At 48.0% G+C, this 22,209-nt stretch overlaps 1 pseudogene across 1 annotated transcript in view; it reads right to left on the bottom strand.

Moving 5' to 3' along the window:
• Positions 1-1,336: 1,336 nt before the first annotated feature.
• LOC309539751 (polyamine-modulated factor 1 pseudogene) overlaps positions 1,337-22,209 on the bottom strand; it is a 180,027-nt pseudogene continuing 159,154 nt past the window's right edge. Inside the window, exon 2 of the transcript XR_014224540.1 lies at positions 1,337-1,347. The product of XR_014224540.1 is annotated as a polyamine-modulated factor 1 pseudogene (transcript). The remainder of the gene's footprint in view (positions 1,348-22,209) is intronic.

The following is a 22,209-nucleotide window of genomic DNA, read 5'->3' as shown; positions in this document are numbered from 1 at the left end:
GGTGAACACCTGCGTAGGCGAAAAGCCGGGAACAGACTATGTCCGCTACCCAGATGTCCCCCTGGACTCAGGCATGGGCACAACCCCCTCTCAAGGGTTGACCAAACCATTTGAGTCCCTGGATTCCTTTAACGAAATACCCTTCACATAGGGATGGCGAAACTGTTCTTCCATCCCTATCACCTGAACCAGAGCCTATCCACCACACGAGCACCTGCGCTCGCCACCAACCACTCACACCTGTAACCAATCCCTTAACCCTGCTGACACGGAGTTCAGCCGCAAATCATTCCCAATCACAGGCAGATGAACCCCATCAAGCCTGTAAAGGGACACATCACGGAAGGTAATGCCTGGGTAATGGGTCCAAGACCAGAACCTTCTTGGCCACTGCGCTCTGGACTCACCTCCTGGCCCTTTCGGTGGCAGCTGGGCACCAGCTACCTCATCACACACGTTGCTGCAACAGCTGCGACCAAAAAATTTTGAGTCCACAGGCTCAAGCCAGGAGCTTCCGGCAAATCGTTCTCGCCCAGCTGCACAGGCGTGCCTTCCGCAGACACCTTCGCCCGCACCGTAGGGAGAAGTTCCTTCCAACGCATTCCTCGTCTGGATATCAAGCCTTCTCTCAAAAGTTCTCTCCACTTTAAGGGAGCTGGCCTTGCCCTTCCCCGAAATAGCCTGCTTATCCTTGTCCGAGCATTCATTAGGGGGAAGGAGTTTGAAGATATCCACATAGCGACCATTGAGAATCCTATTTCGCAACCTGGGAGGCAAATGCACATTGGGAATAATATCCCTGACAGCATTGGTTGAGACTTTAAAATCCTTGACCGGTTCGCCATCGATGCATTCGAGGGGAAGGCCGTACCTAGCCCTGTGCGTGTTGGCGCTACGCTGCCACGCCCACCTGGGAAGGCCTGAAACCCCCTCACCGTGGCCCCAATGAAGACCCATAACCACATCTGAATCATCATCAGAGGACTGAGAAGATGTACCAGTAGAAGAGGAGAAATCACCACCTCTGCGCCTCTTGGCCCTGCGTTTGGAGTGATGACTTTTCTGCCACTTGCCACCGGATGAAGGGACCCTAGGCACCGGGAGATCCTCCTCCAAAGACTGGGTGCTGAGCGCCTCTCTTGATGGAGCCGATCCTGCACAGAACTAAAAACATGTGAGGCACTCAGCTGGGAAGACGTCCCCCCCCCATGTTGTGCAACTGAAGACCCTGAGCTCCCAGACCCCGGAGGTGCCGACTGGGAACGTGGCAAACTGGACCGAAACGCCTACTGAACCATGGCACCCATACTCCTAGGACGACCCCTAGGCCTAGCTGGGGCTGGGATCCTAGAAGGTTGGAATTGGGAGAGCAGGGCCCCAGAAGGGTCATAAGCCTCGCTCCCTTCACTCGCATCAGAGGGACCATGGGCCTCAAAAACAGTGGAAGATGTGGAGGGGCCAGGCTGAGAATCAGGCTGCCTCCCAAATTGCTGAGCCAATGACTTAAGCTCAGTATTAAACCTTGTCAAGACCGCAGGGTCTGAACCAATATTGGCCACAATAGCACCCAAGCGGTCCAGCGTATGCTGAGGAACTGCTGGGGCCTGCACTGAACGCAATAACTGAGACGGGCCTCTAATTACCCTTTTTGAAGGGAGAGCAGGACTAGGGTTCCTCCTAACAGGCATTTTAAACCCACCTGTAACAAGCAGGGATACTACAACAAAATTAAAGACACCCAGTCAGCAAAAAAAAAAAAAAAAAAGGAAGACGCTCCTGCCAAAACAAGATGGCACTCCCGCCATACAAGATGGCGTTCCTGCCAAAACTGCAACCTCAGCTGGATCCGATATGAAAGGCCGCTGCTCAAAGAGCCTGAGTGGAAGTGGGAAGCTCTGTAGACAGGGAGCGCTCAGAGGCACAGGCCCGTTAGGCGAAAAGCCTTCAAAGGAACTTCGCAACAGCCACTGCTCAAGGGGGAGCCCGAGGACGATGCTACATGGGCAGCAGCAAGCTCCATGAACCGACAGCACTCCGGAGCACCTGCCCCGTGGGCGAAGGCCCCTCTAAGGAACTGAATTAAACACCGCTGCACAAAGCAACCCAAATGCGATTGAACAGGCAGAGGAAAGCTCCGAACAGGAAGCACTCCTGGGCGAGGGCGAAAGCCCTTCTAAGGAAATGAATCAAAAGATCGCTGCGCAAGGAAACCAAAGGTGATTAAACGGGCAGCGGGAAGCTCCGCAAGCAGGAGCACTCAGGGGCCGAAGGAGGGAAGGAAAAGGAAGGGAAAGGAGCAAAAATTAACAAAGAAAATAAATTGGATTTGGGAAAGAAGGGAAAATGGAAAGATATCACCAGGACGATCCATCGAAGGTAAATCGCCCTCTCTTGGCCGCACAGAGGACATGCTGTTCCTGTTCCGAATGCACACGCTGAAAGAGGAAGCTCTGGGTCACGTGCATGGGTATATAAAGGTCCCTTGATCCGTTTGGACTGCACCCCATTGGCCAGATTGAACCCAGCATCGAGGGACCTACTGTATCAATTGGGTGTTGTGGCTGACCAATCTTACCTACCCACAACACAGGGTTTCAGTTTCCAGGTCTCACCACAACACTTTAAGGGAGGACACGATATACCTCATTTCCCCAAAAGTCTTTAGGTTGAGATTCCAGTGCAAGGAATAAAGATGGTGCTGCCCTATGATAGAGGTGCAAAAAAGAAGAAGGCATGCTTTGATCTTCCCCAGAAATAGTGTTGCGATGGACTGGCTGTAGGGTTGGCACAGCCAGAAGAGAACAGGTTAGAGCAGGATGGGGGGAAATTCAAAGCTATTTTTGTGTCTCTGGGGTTTTGCCTGCCATGGATCTCTTCTTGGGCAACCAAGAGAGCATCACAATGTAAGCCACCTGTCTGAAAAGATAGAATTTTGTACTAAGATGCTGCTACAGCTGGTCCTTGAATGGCTGGTGAACAGGGCAAAGGAGTGCGTTGGCATCCCTACATTGCTCAACACAGAGCCCAAGCTGACTCCCCATAAAAGTGAGGCAAGCACCCCAATTCCATGTGCCTTCCCACTTAGTCCAGTATTACAGAGCTGATGAACTAGGAATGGAGAACAACTGGCCAGAATTTAGGCCCAGGAAAGGGCCAAAGGTGGAAGGCAGAGTCCAGGGTGGGTGGCAGTGTTGGAACAGAGGAAGTGTCAGGTCATTTCAGGGAAGAAGCCAGGCCAAAATGGTTGCTTAAAAGAAGACCAGCTTTATTGTAAAAGAACAGTCCAGAACAGCAGCATGACTTGTGGCTTCATCTGGACTCAGTGCCACCTACAGCTGTGATAACAGTATATCTGAAGGAGTGTCTCCACCCCCATCGTTCTACCCGGACACTGATGTCCAGCACCGAGGGCCTTCTGGCGGTTCCCTCACTGCGAGAAGCCAAGTTACAGGGAACCAGGCAGAGGGCCTTCTCGGTAGTGGCGCCCTCCCTGTGGAATGCCCTCCCACCAGATGTCAAAGAGAAAAACAACGACCAGACTTTTAGAAGACATCTGAAGGCAGCCCTGTTTAGGGATGCTTTTAATGTTTGAGGTATTACAGTATTTTAATATATATTTTTGGAAACTGCACAGAGTGGCTGGGGGAGCCCAGCCAGATGGGCGGGGTATAAATAAATAATAATAATAATTATTATTATTATTATTATTATTATTATTATTATTATTATTATTAACAGCGTTAAGTCTACATCACAGAAAAGAATGCAATCAGCCTGGTTCATCTGGATTCAATTTGACACCAGCCGCCCTTTATTTCCACATCTTCCCAAGTGTAGTTTTGGTGCTAAAGAGAAGTGGCTGATGGCTTGGTGGGTGGAGCTTGGTGAGCTAGGGTGGCATCATGGATAGCTCAGTCGGTTAGAACGCGGTGCTGATGTGCTGGGCCTGGGGGTAACCCGAGTAACGCGGTCCAGGTATGGTCCCGAATCCAAGGGTTGTGCAAGGAGTCAGCCCGACAGGGCCAAGGCAGGAAACCACACAAGGTCAGACACAGGATCATAGGCAGGTACTGGCAAACAGCAACATTGCTCCCACAACCTGGAGCGGGGTCCAGCAGCCTTTTATCTCTGTCGGGGTAATGGCCGGTCCTGATTCCCCGGTGACTCACCTCCCTGTCTCGCCCGAAGGCGAGCACTCCTCCTGCGAGTACTCAGGTCTCTCCTTTTCTGAGATCCCAGTCTCTGCAACTCGGGATATGTCGGCGGGTTACTAGACCCAGAGGCCGCCTCAGCCCCTCCTGACCCAACTGGTAGTGGAGCAGCTGTAAGTGGTTGCCCAGCTGAAGGCAACGAGGTCATCCCCGCATCTGGAGCCAGGGCAGGCTCAGCCCCTGACTCAGCCTAGCTGGTGCTTGTTGCAGGGGGACCTGTGCAGACTGGGACTCTTCAGGATCAGGCCCCAGACTTGGTTCAGGTGATGCATGAGGCAAAGGATCCGGTGCAGACTGAGTCTCCTCTGGTTCCAAGTCCGAGCCCGAGTCCCAGACCATCACAGCTGATAACATAACACTAAGGTTGCAGGTTCGATTCCTGTGTGGGACAGCTGCATATTCCTGCATTTAGATGATCCTCAGGGTCCTTTCCAATTCAAAAAAGTTCTATGATTCTATGACCTTAGAGATGCCTGATTGAGGGAGAAGATGGTATCAGATGAAACCACTGGCTGTTTCATCAAGGACACAGAGGCGCCCAGGCCACTCTCACCTTTTGGGGCCCCTAGCCAGAATAAAAATTAAAAACAATGGTCAACACACATTAAAACAAAACAGGGTGCCCCCTTCCTTTCTTGCTTCCAACTCAGGGCAAGGAATAAAAGCAATCTGCATGGCAGCAAGTCTGAGAACCGACAAGGATATTGAATGGGAGATATTGGACAGTGGAAACTCCTCAGATTCTCAGGTCCCGCTATTCTCCCACTCATTATATGAAAATCATCAACTCGTTATGCAAATGCTCACCTAGCAAACACTTTCTTGGGAATGCATTGTGTTCGGTAAGTGAGACCTGTGTGTAATTAGGCTGCAATCCTAACCCCACTGAGGCCGCAGGGGCAAAACTAGGCATTATTTCACCGGGTCAAAGAACTGGTTTGGCACGCTCCCAAATGCATTTGTGTGCACGTGCACACACACAGGCTGGGAGCATCAATGGTGCCCCTCTGGGGGCTTCACCTGGGGCAAAAATGCTGGCTAGCCCCCCCCCATAACTACGGCTCTGCTTAGGGGGAGGAAGCCCCATTGAGTTCAATATAACTTACCGTCGATTCCGGCGTATAAGACGACCTTTTAACCCCGAAAAATCCTCTAAAAAGTCGGGGGTTGTCTTATACACTGGGTATGGGTTTGCTGGGCAGTGGCAGTGGGCGGTGGGTTCTGCGCCGGGAGGAAGCTGCCCGACGAAGCTGCCCAGTGATGCTAAGCCAACTTCGCTGGGCGGCTCCCTCCCAGTGTGGAGCCCGCTGCCGCATATAAGAATGGGCGTATAATTCGACCCCCCTAATTGGCAGCTGCCAATGGGGGGGGGTCGCCTTATACGCCCAGTCGCCTAATACTCCGGAATCTACGGTACTGCTGAGTAGACATATGGGGTTAGGATCGCACTGTAAACTGCTTTGCAAATGGCTTTTTAAAAATATGGTTAGACTTTGTTGGCAGATTTCTCCATTTGAGGAAAGATTATTGCATTAAATTAGGGGGAAAGCAAACTATGTGTTTTGCCATAATAAGTGTATAACATGTTGGTAGTTTTTGTAAAGCATTTTATTTTTGGCTACTTTATCCTATGAGTGGTGATATGGTATGCTGTGGCACATGCACAGTAGGAAGCTATGTTGCTTAGCAACAGCTTCAACTTCAGAACTGTTGTCTGGGAGGGTCTCTGGGAGGAGGGGGACAAGCCTCACCCCTGTTTCATAGTGGTGTTAATAATGCCACAGTACAGTTTGATCCTATACAAAGCAAAAGGGCTTTAAAATCTTTCATTTTGCTGTCATCATTTCCCTCAATTTCAAAAGAATGTAACAGAAACACATAGGAAGAGAAAATGAACAGAGAACAACTTTGCAGAAGATAATTCCAAAAATGCCTAAAATCAATGCACAATTAACCAAATGAACTTTTCATGATGGTAGTTCACCGCAACACGTGCAGAGTGTCCATTAATGTAGCCCAGTTTCTTGTTTTGTTTTTGTTAAGTATAATTGTTTAATTCACACTGAAATGGAGAATGCCTGTGTGCGGTGCTGAAAGGGTTTAAGTGGAAGATTCCACTGAAGCTACAGAAAAGCTCTCTAAGCACATACATGGGTTGATAATTAACTGTCACTGTCTCTGCTAGCTAACATGTGAGTGTTTAACTGTAGATCACATGAGAGTTATTGAATTGCAGATTCCCATCTTAGGGAGTTGGTCTTTGGTGGTCTTTTGTTCCCAGGCTCTGTGGGAGAAAGATGTGTGAATGACTCACTCCAGGAGCTCAACAGCCTTGGGGTTGGAATACAAGCTAATGGAGCTTGTGTGTGAGATATTTATCAGCTCAGATTATAAATTATTTAATTTCGAAGAAGCTGAGCCTGTGCTGAACATGCACATGATCTTCTGAAAATGTTTGGATGTACTGTTTTTTTTCTGTTTTGAAGAAAGTTCTGCAAGTAAAGCTTTGAATCAAACTTATGGGTCTGGACAATGTTTTATTCCAAAAGGAGACAGTTCTTATGCACCCAGTTGCTTCAAGCTGCACAATATTAGTATCTGCAATAGGTAAAGGTAAAGGGACCCCTGACCACTAGGTCCAGTCGTGGCCGACTCTGGGGTTGCGGTGCTCATCTCGCTTTATTGGCTGAGGGAGCTGGCGTACAGCTTCCGGGTCATGTGGTCAGCATGACTAAACCGCTTCTGGCGAACCAGAGCAGCGCACGGAAACGCCGTTTACCTTCCCGCCGGAGGGATACCTATTTATCTACTTGCACTTTGATGTGCTTTTGAACTGCTAGGTTGGCAGGAGCAGGGACCGAGCAACAGGAGCTCACCCCATTGCGGGGTTTCGAACCGCCAACCTTCTGATTGGCAAGTCCTAGGCTCTGTGGTTTAACCCACAGTGCTACTCCAAACCCCCACCCCAGCTCTGTCCTATCCGCAATCTCATTTCCTCTGCCTGTGGAGAAGACTGTACATCTGCTATCTGATTCACTCCTCTTGTGTTGGCCACTGAGGAAGTCAGACATATTTTCCTATCTATCATTCTATGTGGATTGTATTGGTTGCCTGCAACATAGAATGGTCTTCTTCTTTGGCGATCACTTGTAGCCGAGTAAACACGGTTTTAACAATGAGTCTGTAAGTGACTGTGGAGGCCAATTCTGGATCCACACGTCCTTCCAAATAGGTTTCTGGGCGGGAGTTGATCACAGTGTGGATTTGCCAAGCGTGCCTTCCTCTTAGCATATTTCTCCCTTGCATCCTGAGTTCGAGTGCCTTCAAAGCCTGTGACACCTTTGGTCAAGGCTGTTCTCCAATTGGAGTGCTTGCAGGCCAGTGTTTCCCAGTTGTTGGTATTTATACTACATTTTTTAAAATTTGCCATGAGACAGTCTTTAAACCTCTTTTATTAACCACCAGCATTACACTTTCCATTTTTAAGTTCGGAATGCTTCAGTTGTATGGACTCCTTGTGTCCGTTCCAGTGAATAGACAAAACTGGGACTTAGGTTCACCCCTCTGTCACTGAAAGCCTTCTAGCTCCAAACTGAAACTAAAGGGGTGTAAAGTGGAGTCCCTATGCTAGCTTCCTGGCAGGTGTGTTGCTGTTGTTCACTGGGACTGAAGGGGGCAAGGTGGCAGGGAAGTTTGTATGGTGCAAACGCACCAGCAGGTGTGACAATTGGCTCCACCAGTCCATTTGCACCATGCCAACCTCTCCTTTCTTTGCCCCTCCATCTTCTGGTAAGCAGCAGAGACCCACATGCTAGGAAGCTAGTGTAGTGACCCCATCTCATGAGCTGCTTCTGAGCTAAAGGTAAAGGTAAAGGGACCCCTGACCATTAGGTCTAGTCGTGACCGACTCTGGGATTGCGGCGCTCATCTCGCTCTATAGGCCAAGGGAGCCAGCGTTTGTCCGGAGACAGCTTCCGGGTCATGTGGCCAGCATGACTAAGCCGCTTCTGGTGAACCAGAGCAACACAATGGATAATTGTACAAGTAGTGTAAGTCCAATCACGGAACGGCAACCCCATGCCGCCACAACAGCAAGGGTAACACACTGGGTTGCCGTTCTATGATTGGACTTACGGTGGTGCCCCGCAAGACGAATGCCTTGCAAGACAGAAAACTCGCTAGGCGAAAGAGTTTTCCGTTTTGGAGGTGCTTCGCAAAACGAATTTCCTATGGGCTTGCTTCGCAAGATGACAATGTCTTGCGAGTTCCTGCTGGTTTTCCCCCCTTCCCCCCTTTTTCTAAGCCGCTAATCTGCTTATCAGCTGATCCGATCAGCAGATAAGCCGCTAAAAGCCGCTAAAAGCCGCTAATCCGTCAATGGGCTTGCTTCGCAAGACGAAAAAACCGCTAGACGAAGAGAATCACAGAACGGATTCTTTTCATCTTGCGAGGCACCACTGTATTTGGATATAGTACATCAACCACTTACAAATCCACCCAGAAGTAACATCACTTATTAGCCTACATTTTCCCAGCCTGTCAACAAGAACATTGTGAGGGAGCTTGTTGAAATCCTTGCTGAAATAAAGATACCGTATTTTTTGCTCTATAAGACTCACTTTTTCCCTCCTAAAAAGTAAGGGGAAATGTGTGTGCGTCTTATGGAGCGAATGCAGGCTGCGCAGCTACTTGTGGAACAGTTAATTTTTCCAGTCTGTATAACGTTTACTGCACATGTAACTTGTTAAGATACAGTTGTACATTTATCCACTCCATGTTTACAGTATTTCCAGGCTTTGTCTTGCACATGGCACCTGAGTATGTTTGTCGTTTGAAGGGTTACAAGTCTATCTCTATTCTAGCTATTATTCTAGTAAATTTGGTTTTATACTTATAAGCCAGTTAGTGGTGTTGTTGTTTTATTATTACTGTCACCACATTTGGTACTTTGTGTGTATATACTATATACCGTAATTGAAAGTGGCACCAAACATTTCCCATTTGTGAGATCACCCTAGCTAGTGGTTGGCACCTAGCCAGTTGAAGAAGGTTGCTTGTAGCAGGTTTTGGGGGGTGGGCGGGACAGGAAGCCGACACCCCTCAGTTATTGCTTCACTAATACATCACCTTTAACTGAGCAGGAGATTCACATGAAGGGCAAAGTGTAGTGACAGGAAGTGACAGGGCTAGTGCATAGGAATTTAACACAGGGGTCGGGGCATTTTCTCGCTCACTGCCTCCCTTCGCCTCGCAGCTGGCTTTGCACTTGGCATAGCTAGGCAGCCTGAGGGGTGAATGTGCCTTTCTCCTCAGCCAGAAGCTGGGAAACCATCAATTCACAGTGCTGCTCAGTTAGCTCATCTGATATTTCAGATCCCGGTGTATTCTTGCTCTATTAGATGGGGAAATTCACCAGTTCATCTCCCAAAGCTGTTCACCTCACTTCATAAATGCAAATTGAATCCACAAGACAATATTAAGGCAAATACAATGCCACTGTGCTTTCTACTAACCAGTTATAGTATCACTGCTACGTCCCTTTTGTGCTTATCCACAAGCTCAGTAAGCCTCCAGACATTCAGGTGATTTCACATCTTGGACCGATTGCTCTGGGTGAACCAATGGCAGCCATAGATTAATGCTAGGCACATATATATGCCTGCCCAAGATTATCCAAAGTCTAATGCAAGAAAAGGTGAATTGTTAAACCTGCATTGTTCCATAAAAGAGTAGTATAAAACAATGCCATTATGAGAGTCCCACAAAAAAACACACAAAATAGAACGCAATACTTTTCACACAAATTCTTCTCCAGAATTCTGGTGTACTAAAAAACCTGCATATGCTTTTGTGATTGAGCCATCATGGGTTACTTGTGCTTGTTCAGAAATCTATATCAAGCAAATGTGCACAATTTCCTCCTTCTTTGTATTCTTTATTCTGCATTTTTATCATTTTGCATAATTTTGTTCTGTTTCCCTTTCCTGTACTTTCCTTCAGAACTTTGTAAGATTCTTGGAACAACAAACTTTTTGGGTTTTTTGTGAGCTCCTGTCGCCCTGTAAAACCTCCAGAACGAATTAAGTTCTTAACCTAAGGTACCACTGTAATAATAATAATAATAATAATAATAATAATAATAATAATAATAATAATAATAATAATTTATTTATTTATACCCCGCCCATCTGGCTGGGTTTCCCCAGCCACTCTGGGTGGCTTCCAACAAAATACAGAGGTACCTCAGGTTAAGAACTTAATTTGTTCCAGAGGTCCGTTCTTAACCTGATACTGTTCTTAACCTGAGGTACCACTTTAGCTTTAGCTAATGGGGCCTCCCGCTGCTGCTGTGCTGCCGCCACACAATTTCTGTTCTCATCCTGAAGCAGAGTTCTTAACCCGAGGTACTATTTCTGGGCTAGCGGAGTCTGTAACCTGAAGCGTCTGTAACCTGAAGCGTCTGTAACCGAGGTAAAGGTAAAGGCACCCCTGCCCGTAGGGGCCAGTCATGTCCAACTCTGGGGTTGTGCGCTCATCTCGCTTAAGAGGCCGGGAGCCAGCGCTGTCCGAAGACACTTCCAGGTCACGTGGCCAGCGTGACAAAGCTGCTCTGGCAAGCCAGCACCAGTGCCACACACGGAAACGCCGTTACCTTCCCACTATAAAGCGGTACCTATTTATCTACTTGCACCCGGGGGTGCTTTCGAACTGCTAGGTGGGCAGGAGCTGGGACCGAACGACGGGAACTCACCCCGCTGCAGGGATTCGAACCACCGACCATGCGATCGGCAAGTCCTAGGCGCTGAGGTTTTACCCACAGCGCCACCCACGTCCCTGAGGTACCACTGTATTAAAATACAATGCTCTGTTAAACATTAAAAGCTTCCCTAAACAGGGCTGCCTTCAGAAGTCTTCTAAAAGTCTGGTAGTTGTTGTTCTCTTTGACATCTGGTGGGAGGGCATTCCACAGGGAGGGCGCCACTACTGAGAAGGCCCTCTGCCTGGTTCCCTGTAACTTGGCTTCGTGCAGTGAGGGAACCACCAGAAGGCCCTCGGTGATGGACCTCAGTGTCCGGGCAGAATGATGGGGGTAGAGACGCTCCTTCAGATATACTGGACCGAGGTCGTTTAGGGCTTTAAAGGTCAGCACCAACACTTTGAATTGTGCTCGGAAACACACTGGGAGCCAATGTAGGTCTTTCAAGACCGGTGTTATATGGTCTCGGTGGCCGCTCCCAGTCACCAGTCTGGCTGCCGAGTTCTGGATTGGTTGTAGTTTCCGGGTCACCTTCATAGGTAGCCCCACGTAGAGCACATTGCAGTAGTCCAAGCGGGAGATAACCAGAGCATGCACCACTCTCATGAGGCAGTCTGCAGGCAGATAAGGTCTCAGTCTGCGTACCAGATGGAGCTGGTAAGCAGCTGCCCTGGACACGGATTTGACCTGTTGTTCTCTTTGACATCTGGTGGGAGGGTGTTCCACAGGGCGGGTGCCACTACCGAGAAGGCCCTCTGCCTGGTTCCCTGTAACTGGTTCCCCAGACGCCTGAGCAGCTTTCTCCGCCACTGCTGGCAGGATGCCCCGCTTCCTCTTCTGCCTCGAGACCCCCACTGGCTTCCTCTCCCCACTCCCCTCTGCAGGACGTTCCCTCTTCAGGTACTTACCTGTGATGCAAGAACTAACTAGATGCACATGCAGAAGCCCTCCTTCCTTTCACTCAGCCAGCCCAGAGTGAGGATTTGTCTTCCACCAACAGGGAGTTTTTGAGAAGTGGGGCTGGGAGTCCCATGAGATGCCAGTGAAGGAACTCTGAGCTAATCGGTGAGGTTTTTGTCATTAGTGCCAAGGCAATTTTGCCCTCCTCTCTCTCATCTCCCTCTCCCACCATTATATATGCAGTGCAACTGCTTTTTGTATTTGTATTTTGTATTTGGGTGGTAAGATTGCTCTTATACAAACAGCTTCCCTCTGTCAGTTTTCTTCCTTTCCGACGCTTTATGAGGAGCTCGAATGTGCTCCCTCTGGACTAATTTGGAGAGAGATGATTAACTTGTTAATATCTTTTCCTTCTCAAAAGTCTCAAGCTCTCTGCTATTAATTCTGTCAGATTTCGGCAGGCTTTCTGGTCATATGACAAAGCACACAAAGTAGTGAATGTAAGTAAATATTGGGGCTGCGCTCAGACTCCAGCAGATTCAATTCATGGCTCCGCTTTATAAATCCGGATCAGGCCCAGTCTGGTCCAGACCGATTTAGGCCTGGTCCAACCCTACCCAGATTTCCCAAATCTCAGGAAATCCAATTGTCTTGCATTGCAAACTAAAATGTCCACAGTGGACTTGCTTTTTGACATAGGGGCATGAGGTCTAACAGTTCTACCACACAGGCTCTCCTGTGCAGTTGTGATGCCCAGATCAGGCATGGACTCCTCAGAGGATGAACTAGACACCACACAGGCTGAGGAGCAGACAGGGACCCCTGAATGGAGCGCTGAGGTTCCCCTTGGGGCGCCTTGTGGATTGATATCTGATGAAGAACCCCTGGGAATGCGAGAAGAAAAGGTGTAGTGCCCCATCCCTGCAGCCATCCTTATAATAATAATAATAATAATAATAATAATAATAATAATAATAATAATAATTTGTGTTTCCCCAGCCACTCTGGGCAGCTTCCAACAGAACACTAAAATGCAATAACCTATTAAACATTAAAAGCTTCCCTAAACAGGGCTGCCTTCAGATGTCTTCTCTTTGACATCTGGTGGGAGGGCGTTCCACAGGGCTGGTGCCACTACCGAGAAGGCCCTCTGCCTGGTTCCCTGTAACTTGGCTTCTCGCAGCGAGGGAACCGCCAGAAGGCCCTTAGTGCTGGACCTCAGTGTCTGGGCAGAACTTATAAGACTTATAAGGGGGTCTATTTGTGAATAAGGGTCTACTCCTTAGGAGGACAACCTAACGTCCTTAGGAGGACAACCAAATTTAAGCACAAATTCAACCCATAGCTGTGAGGCATTCACAAGCTTTTTTGCGGAGAAAGTCCTGTTGCTCTGCTGTGACCTCCCTGCCAATTTGGATACAGTGACTGAACTGGAGGCCCCTCGACTGACTTCAGGTCCAGTGTTAGACCATTTCGATCGGATAGTCCCTGCTGATGTGGATAGATTTCTCCAAGCTGGTAGGCCCACCACCTGCCTCCTCGATCCGTGCCCATCTTGGCTGATTAGGGCGTGTCCAGATGTCGCACGGACCCCCCTGGTTGAAATTATCAATTTATCCCTTGGCACGGGGACATTCCCAGGGGAACTGAAGGAAGCAGTGGTGTGTCCGCTCTTAAAGAAAACTTTACTAGATCCTTTAGACCTATCCAATTACCGCCCAGTTTCAAATCTTCTATATCTGAGCAAGGTAATTGAGAGAGCGGTTGCTGAACAGCTTGGTAGGTTTCTGGAGGAAACATCGGCTTTAGATCCATTTCAGTCCGGTTTCCGTCCTGGTTTTGGGACAAAGGCGGCTCTGGTTGCCCTAACAGATGATCTCCGTAGACAACTGGATCGAGGCGGGACAGGTCTGCTGATTCTTTTAGATTTTTTTAAAAACTTTTTTTTATTAAGTTTCATATTACCAAATTAAACACATCAAATCAATTAATCCAAATTATAACAATACATATCATGTAATCCAATTGTTTTCCAAATTATAATTTTTTTGTGGGGGGTACCGATGCTTCTTGATTGGCAGGAGTCCAATCCTCGAATATTTGTGCTGCTTTCATCTTAAGAATATTTCCACATTGACTCGGCCCCGGACACACTGACCAGATGCTTGGAAGCTGTGGCTGGATGGTTTCGTGGGAGCCGATTGAAACTAAATCCTTCGAAGACAGAGGTCCTATGGCTAAGTCGGGATGGCATGGGGATGAGGGACCAACTCCCTTCCCTTGTGGGGGCCCAATTAGTGCCATTTCCTTCTGTTAAGAGTTTGGGTGTAATCCTTGACTCCTCCCTTTCCAAGAAGGCACAGGTTACAGCAACAGCCAAGGCGACATTTTCCCACCTTCGCCTCATCAAGCAGTTGGTCCCTTACCTTTCCCGCCCAGACCTGGCCACAGTGATCCATGCGACGGTCATCTCCAGGCTTGACTACTGTAATTCGCTCTACGCGGGGCTGCCCTTGAAGCTGTCCCAGAAACTCCAGGGGGTGCAGAATGCTGCAGCAAGGCTCCTCGCGGGGTCCCTGCTATGGGAGCACATTCACCCAGTGCTTTACCAGCTGCACTGGCTCCCGGTGGAGTACAGGGTCAGATTTAAGGTGCTGCTTTTGACCTTTAAAGCCCTTCACGGCCTAGGACCCTTGTACCTCTCCCGATATGCCCTACCTAGGACCTTAAGGTCCATAAATAGCAACACCCTAGGGGTCCCGGGCCCTAAGGAAGTTAGATTTGCCTCAACCAGAGCCAGGGCCTTTTCAGCACTGGCCCCAGCCTGGTGGAACGCTGTCTCATGAGACCAGGGCCCTGCAGGATCTGATTTCTTTCCACAGGGCCTGTAAGACAGAGTTGTTCCGCCTGGCCTTTGGCTTGGAGCCAATTTGATTCCCTCCCCCTCTTTCTTTTTTCCTTTCTCCTCCTGTGATGAGGCTGCATTTTAATGTTTCAATATTTTAATGTTGTATTTTAATCTTGTTTTTAAGTTGTATTCATTCAACTTGTTTTTATTATTGTTTGTTAGCTGCCCTGAGCCTGGCCTTGGCTGGGGAGGGCGCGGTATAAATAAAATTTATTATTATTATTTATTACTCAGGAGTAAACATTCTCTTATTCACTGCCAGCAGCAGCAGTTAGGGTGTGGTTACTGCTCATCCACATTTTAGCTCCAGATTTATTTCAACCGTATTACATACTGATTAATTACCTCAGGTCTGGGAGCTTTTCTTGTTGTTCTACAACTGTGGTCTGTGAAAATGCAATCTTATCCTCTGAACTGGAGCTTGGTTAAGCAAAATATCTCTTCAGATTTTCCTCATATCCGTTTAGATCCGATTTAGTGGGTAAGATGTATTGAACCAATGCCCACTCTACTGCCCAGAAAACGAAGCGAATCCAAACAAAAAGTGCTGAACCTAAATTCACATTCAGTTCTGAAGTCAGTGCAAAGTCCTAGTTTCCAGCTCCAGCTCCTCAAAGCTGGAACATATATTTATCCTTTCAATGCCTCTTAACTTTCCAAAACTGCTACGCTGGGTAGGGTAGCGTAATGTGGGATCAAAGAAGCCACAAATCAGGAAGGGACAAAAAATTAGTAGAGCAGAAAACACCAAATGACATGGAGCAAATTCTGTACGTAATAGACAGGCTGGCAGGCTTTTTGTTCCACAGTGTAACAACTAGATGCCTTTGCAGCCTGCAAAGAATGGCGGGGTCCCTGCTGGCTATTAGTTGGGTGAGCATCTGTTCTACCTATAGAGAGCTGCAGCTGCCTGATTTAGTACAGAGAAATGCATGCCCTGTATACTGCCCCCTGTGGTTGATGTGTGCACATGTGAGTTGCGGTGGGAGGCAGCACTTTGTGGCGGTGTCCGTTGCAAACTCTGCCTCAACCTAATGCTATGGATGGGGATCAATAATAATAAATAATAATAATATCCTGTTGTGGTGCCCATTTTTCTTTCCCTAAGAGCTTACATTTGCTGGAGTTCCAGGTGCAGATTAAATCTACTGCCATGGCACTAGATCTGTTGTTATTTTTCTCCATGGAGCTTGCAGAGGAAATGGGTGGGTGGGAGAGAGACAGACAGAAGACCTGCTCAACCAATTTCAGGTCATGTTTTCTCTCTCTCTTCTAACTCAGAGCTTTAGCATCACGTCCCTTAAGTGCCCAGCAAGCACGCACCTCCCCGCGTACACCTTGGCTTCCTCGTGCTGTGCTGGGTCTCCCTTACCAGTGATTGTTAGCTTCACAATAATTAGGCAAAGCAGCATCTAACACAATTGTTTCAGCTCGAGCAAGCAATTAGGCCAGGCAGGGAGGCCTGATAATGAGCAATATCCGCCTCCCCCCCCTCCTTCCCTCGCCCCATCACCGGGCAAGCCGTTGTTATTGTTTCACAAGCTTCCTAACACACTCTGGCGCTGGCACTCAGAGCAGCCCTACGGCTATGGGCTTCACCACACACAAGCACAGCAGCAGGAAGGGAGACCTAGAAGCCAGAGTGGTTTTTCTGTCTTTCAATGAGGGTTATCGAAATGTTGAATGGGTGCAGGAGCCTTTGCCTGCAGGTTGCTCTCTGGAGACACAGAAGCATGCCAGTGGCAAGGAGCTCGATTCCTCATGGGCTGAGCTAAAACGGCTTTCCAAAATTCTCCATTCTTTGTGGGCAGCAAAACTGGGATGCTAACTATTCCGCTCATTTAATGGAACTCTATTACGAGTTCATTTTGGTGAAGGAAGGAATCAGTGGACCAAGGAGATGACTGGAAAGAGTAGGATTTATTGGAACATCAGGAGCAAGAAGAAGAAGACTGACAAACAGGGGCACTTGGCCCACTTTATATACCTTAAGCCGGCCCAGGCAAAACACACACCTCACCTGCAATAGGTCACCTTGAAATTAGCGAATCACAACACTGGCCCTATCTCAGCAGGGATTGGCTGTCTGCCAACTATGAAGAATGGCATTGGTGGGTTTTTTTAATCCTTTCTGTCTTTTGTTATGCAGATGAAGCTCCTGAACTCCAGGAGGCTAGAAGGCCTCGGCCGGCATTGCATGCAATACGTATAATCACCTGCCCTGTGAGATGGGAATGCCAGCCAGCCAAGGACAATATTGGTGCATGCAATGGCATTTTATATCCTTTATCTCCTATAGCATTTTAAAATTGCATAGTCTCCAACTGCCCTGAAAATGCTAGGACCATCATGAAAAGCCACCATGGCTTCTTCCTTTGACACGCAGGGTCCTAAATAACTGAGACCCTGGGGCACCTTGAATGATGGCCAAGTGTGTTGTGGGTTGGGGAAGCTGTTAAGTTGTGGGTGAACATATCAGACGACACAGCGATTCTTCAGACAGGCACAAAAGTTCATGTAAATGTTTTCCAAGTTTTCATCTGCACAGGTAGATTAGAAAATGTTATGCCAATTTTTACCCATAGGTCCATGCCACAAATCTTTTAGGTAAGTAGCAACACACTGGTTGTGGATAACTAATGTGTTGGAGGAATGTGAGACTCTGAAAGAAGGTCTCTCTCCGCTGTGCAAAGACATCATTTAACCTTTTCATGAGCCAATCAGAGGTAATAAATACCTTTCTAAAGAGAGTCGTGAGGCTGTTCCTTAAGAAAGTCACACCAGTCTACTCAAGCACTTAGATCGTTAGTTGAACCTAATCAACAGAATAAATTAAAGAAAGAAAACAAACACACCCACACACTTGGATTTTCAGTATTATTCTGTTCATAAATATATTTCTTGGGTCAAGATCCCTGAGTGGGAGACTGCTGCTTTGGTCCATGGCAGTGACGCTGTGTAGCACAGCTCTGCTTTGTCCCCCTTGCTGTTCAACATCTACAACCACTGTGGTCCTCCAGATGTTTGAGTTGAGGTATCATTAGGTTTTAGTTGAGGATGCCCAAATCATTTCCCCTTTTGTTTAAACCCAGGTGAAGCTGTATCCCTGTAATGCCTCTGCATAAAGACAAATAAACTGAAGCTATGTCTTGACAATGGGACGCGGGTGGCGCTGTGGGTTAAACCACAGAGCCTAGGACTTGCCGATCAGAAGGTCGGCGGTTTGAATCCCCATGACGGGGTGAGCTCCCATTGCTTGGTCCCTGCTCCTGCCAACCTAGCAGTTCGAAAGCATGTCAAAGTGCAAGTAGATAAATAGGTACCAATAGGGAAGGTAAATGGTGTTTCTGTGCACTGCTCTGGTTCGCCAGAAGTGGCTTAGTCATGCTGACCACATGACCCGGAAGCTGTACACTGGCTCCCTTGGCCAATAAAGCGAGATGAGCGTCGCAACCCCAGAGTCGGCCACGACTGGACCTAATGGTCAGGGATCCCTTTACCTTTTATGTCTTGACAAGTTGCTATGTCTTGACAAGATGTTGGTTGGTGGTTCATCTGACTTGGAGGATAGTCTTTTGCTCTTCTGCAGGTGCATGGACCATTTCTTCAGCCTGGCGATGTGGTTAGAGCCAACCTTAGCTTGATCCGAATGGCCTCAGTGGACTGAAGCACCCTTCACCGACTGAGGCAGGTGTGTCCCTTGTGGTTTCTCCTAGAGAGTCAGAGACAGCTTGAGACATAGTTTATCATATTATGGTAATATACCATTTGTAATACAGTGGTACCTCTGGTTGCGAACAGGATCCGTTCCGGAGGCCCGTTCATAACATGAAAAGAGTGCAACCCGCAGCGGCACGTCTGCACACGAGCAGGTTGTGATTTGCCGCTTCTGCGCATGTGCGAGTGGCAAAACTCTGAAATAACCCTTTCCGGTACTTCCGGGTCGCTGCGGGACGTAACCTGAAAGAACGTAACATGAAGCGGACGTAACATGAGGTATGACTGTATTGCAATGCTTGTGGGGCCATCTTTAAAGAAACTACAATTCAGGGGCTACAGTTAGTGCAAAGTATGGCAGCTAGGTTATTAATTTGACCTGGATATATCTTGCCAGTTTTAAAATAGCTGCAGTGGCTCACAGTCCATTTCCAGGCCTAATTCATTGTGCTGACTTTGACCTTTAAATGGTGTGGAAACAGGATTTTTGAAGGACTCTCTCCTTCTACACATGCCTGCCAAGGTATTAAGGTGCTCCTCAGAGGTTTTTCTTGGGGTCATTCCATTACCTGATCATAGGACCATGAAGTGAGGCAGGTGATAAAACGATTTAAGTTGTGGCACACTATCTCAGGAATGCTCTTGGCAGAAGGCTAGCCTGTCAGGAGCTCTGTTACCATTTCAGCACTAGGTGAAGACCTTCTTCTTTTATTCACTCAAGCTTTCTAGTTTTAGTTCTGACCGGTGGCACTATCTGTCTCTCCCTGCTGTTCTGTTTTCATTGCTGGGCTGTATTCCTATGATATTTATCTCTCCTTCTTTATACTGTGTTTACTGAAGTTCGTCATCATGCTTTGATGACAGTCTGGACCACTAGGCGGCAGAAGAGGCCCACGGAGTGACCTTTTCAGAGTCAAATCAGAACCTGAATGGGGCTTCTCAGGAGAAAACATGGGAAGGAGACGCTCAGAGGGAGGGTGACATCATCGTCCTGGGGAGCAGCTGTGGATAGGAAACAAGGTGGTCTCAGGAATGGGACCTGTTTGTGAGTTTGGAAGCTGAGGAAGAAAGAATCCGTGGTGGTCCTGGGGAGGGAAAAGGAGGTAGGAGAAGAGAAGATGTCGTCCTGAAAAGAAACATTCATTTGGGGGGAAAGGAGATTGTGGTCCTGGAGGAGGAAACCCTGGGGGAGGCAGGGGGTTGGGGGTTGGCAAGCGGAGGAAGAAGGGACCCCCACCAGTTTAACACATTCACCAGCCACTTCACAAGAGCCGTACTTTACAAAATAGCTTCTAAAATACAGTGGTGCCTTGGGATGCGAAAGGGATCCGTTCCGTAACCCGTTCGCATCCTGAAGCGAATGCAAACCGCATCTGCGCGGGCGTGGGTCACGTCTCGCTGCTTCCATGCATGCGCGTGACATCATTTTGACCGTCTGCGCATGTGCGCACGGCGAAACCCGGAAGTACCGCACTCTGTTACTTCTGGGTTGCTGCGGAGCGCAACCCGAAAATACTTAACTTGAAGCACATTTATCCCGAGGTATGACTGTAGTCATCTAAACATAACCGATAAATATTTAATTTAAGACCTTTTAAAACATCCATTTTAAATAAGTAAATTAATTAATAACAGTTGAGGAGGAACAAGGTTCTTAAGAGGAACAAGTTTCTTATGTTTTCAAATCTTTTTCTGTTTGGTTTGCTAGATGCCAACACAAATCAAACTCTTACATCTGATTAAGAGTGAATAGGGAGGGTGAATGAATTAGGAAAGCAGAGGGGAAGCAGAGAAGGATGCAAACGTCTCTCTCTCTCTGCAAATTATTCTCCAGATGGACAATATCACACTTTCCTAGAATTCATCTCATTTGCTATTTCCTTCCCAGAGGTGACCTGTGTTTGCTAGGTCAGCACAGTGCTGCGTCCTTTAAATTTATCTCCCTCTCTCCTTTTTGTTCTAAATGCTGTTTGCAGCATCCTGTTTAGCATCCTTTGCAAATTCAGGTGGCTTTCTAATGCTCCTCCTCTTTTGCCTCACAGATCAAATGAGGATGTCGAAGGAAAACTGAACCGGGTTTATTGTGACAAAGCTTCCTTGGGCTCCGGGGCATGGTGAAGTTGTCAAGAAGAGCCAGTATTCCAGAGAACTAATGTGATACTACAGAAGACTTCACAAAACCAACTCTCAGCAGGTATCAAATGGATGCTGTTGCCAGCCTGACTCCGTGTGCTGCATATAATTCCTGGGTCAGTGCAAGACCTGCGGAAGTTCCAGTCCTAGTCAATGGCTCCCAGAACCATCCATCTCCATCAGGGGTGCCACCTGAATAAAATAGGGAGACAGGTAAGCTCTTCCCTGCGTAATCAGTCACAAGATATAGGGCAGGGGTAAGCAACCACAGAGCCTAGGACTTGCCGATCAGAAGGTCGGTGGTTCGAATCCCCGCGACGTGGTGAGCTCCCGTTGCTCGGTCCCTGCTCCTGCCAACCTAGCAGTTCAAAAGCACGTCAAAGTGCAAGTAGATAAATAGGTACCGCTCTGGCGGGAAGGTAAACGGCGTTTCCGTGTGCTGCTCTGGTTCACCAGAAGCGGCTTAGTCATGCTGGTCACATGACCCGGAAACTGTACGCCGGCTCCCTTGGCCAATAAAGCGAGACGTGCGCCGCAACCCCAGAGTCGGTCACAACTGGACCTAATGGTCAGGGGTCCCTTTACCTTTACCTAGGCAACCTAAGGCCCAGGGGCCAGATGCGGCTCAATTGCCTTCTCAATCCAGCCTGTGGATGGTCTGGGTATCAGTGTGTTTTTACATGAATAGAATGTGTGCTTTTATTTAAAATGCATCTCTGGGTTATTTATGGGGCCTGGCTGGTGTTTATACATGAATAGAATGTGTGCTTTTATTTAAAATGCACCTCTGGGTTATTTGTGGGGCATAGGAATTAGTTCATTCCCCCCGCCCCCCCCAAATATAGTCTGGCGCACCACATGGTCTGAGGGACGGTGGACCACAGCTGAAAAAGGTTGCTGACCCCTGTTATAGGGCATGCACATCATTTGAATGGCAGTGCCTAGGAATGGGCTCCTTTGCTCTCCATGGCGTACTAATGGTTTTCCACATTGGAAAGGGACACACATACTTTCAGAATTTCTCTCGCTGCGTCTGAGAAAATCTTTATTGCGGCAAACCGGGTAAAGTAGGTGCCATTTCCAGCAGTAACAGTGTGTAAGACTGTACATGTGAATAACTGGGTCACACACATCCCTAATTCCCATGATCATTAGAACATGGGGAAAGCTGCATGTCTGAACTGGACTTGTGTTGTTCCTGCTCCTTCAAAAGATGGTAAAGAGTGTCATCTCTTTAAAGCCTTAAATGGCTCAGGACCGCAATACCTCAAGGACCGTCTCTTTCCATATGAACCTACCCGGACCCTGAGATCATCTTCTAAGTCCCTTCTTCATGTGCCTCCTCCATGAGAGATCAAGAGGGTGGCAATACGAGAGCGGGGCCTTCTCTGCAGTGGCTCCCTGTCTGTGGAATGCTCTCCACAGGGACGTTTGCCTGGCGCCTTCACTATACACTTTTAGGCGCCAGGCAAAAACGTTTCTTTTCAACCAGGCCTTTGCCTGACTTGATTTATATCCTATACCCTTTTAAAAAAAGGCTGGCTCTTTTGGTTGTGTGTGTGTGTTTTTTTTTATTGGGTTTT

Source organism: Podarcis vaucheri (genome assembly GCF_965113315.1).
Source record: "Podarcis vaucheri genome assembly, chromosome: 8".
Classification (NCBI taxonomy): Eukaryota; Metazoa; Chordata; class Lepidosauria; order Squamata; family Lacertidae; genus Podarcis; species Podarcis vaucheri.
This window is presented reverse-complemented; position numbering and strand designations above follow the sequence as displayed.